Here is a 1,254-nt window from a genome sequence, read left to right on the forward strand (position 1 = left end):
CAGGGGCCTCATTATCAGAAACTCATGTATCCTGCATTTTAAAAATGTGCATATATACACACACAAACCCAAAAAGTTGGGATACTGTCTGTAATGTAAACAATAACAGAAAGCAATGTTTAGCAAATCTCATAAACCAGTATTTTTATTAACCACAGAACACAGAAAACAAATTAAATGTTTGAACTGAGGAAAAACAACCTTTTATATATATATCTAAAAAAAACTCTATTAGCTTAGTTTAAATTGATTGCAGCAAAAAGGTTAAAAAGGTTGGGCAACAAACGTCAAAGTGAGAGTAAAAAGCTTGGAGGAATATTTTACAGCTAATTTGGTTATTTGCCAACAGGTCAGAAACACTGTTTGGTACAAAGAGTCTTAGAGAGGCAGAGGTTCACCTGCATTTGCATCATCTTGAGAAAAAGATTTCAGATGATCGTCAACCTGTGAGGATTTTTAGTATCTCATGATTTATAGTACATAATATAATCACAAGAATCAGAACACCTTGAGAAATCTCTGTGTGTAAGGGACAAGGCCAAAAACGATACCAGATGTCTGATCTTTGGGCCATCAGGCGGCACTGCATTAAAACTAGCACGAGCTGAGGAACACTTCCAGAAGTCACTGCCTGTGGACACAGTTCACTGTGCCATCCACAAATGCAGGTTAAATCTCTGTCAGGCAGAGAAGCCATATGTGAACATGATCCAGAAACACTGCTGTCTTCTCTGGGCCAAAGCTCATTTAAAATGGACTCAGGCCAAGCAGACAACTGTTCTGAGGTCAGATACAATATCTAACTTGTTATCAGTGCTCAGTTCTAGAGCACCATATGGTCCCATCCAGACCCCCTTTTTCAGGGAAGGACTGTGTGGCTCAGAAAGACAATGCAAAACTGCAGCCATTGGAACGGTATGGCTTTGTAGTAGACGAGTTTGGGTGCTGACCTTTCATCAACAATCAAGTGGCACATGATCAAACAAAACAGAACAAAGCAGACCCGAGCTGGAATCCTCCATCAGACAAGAATGGGACAATATTCGTCTGCCAGAAGTCCAGCTGCTCTCCTCAGTTTTCCAAAATTTAGGGTCTGCTGTCAAAAGAACAGATGCTACACAGTGGTGAACATGGCCCTGCCATCAAATCCAAATTGAGCTAAGATTTTTTCTAAAATGGTAATTATCTTTTTTCAGTTGAAACAGTTGCTATTTTTTACTGTGTTCTATTGTGATAAAATATGGGTCTATGACA

Source organism: Astatotilapia calliptera, chromosome 6, assembly GCF_900246225.1.
Source record: "Astatotilapia calliptera chromosome 6, fAstCal1.2, whole genome shotgun sequence".
NCBI classification, from domain to species: domain Eukaryota; kingdom Metazoa; phylum Chordata; class Actinopteri; order Cichliformes; family Cichlidae; genus Astatotilapia; species Astatotilapia calliptera.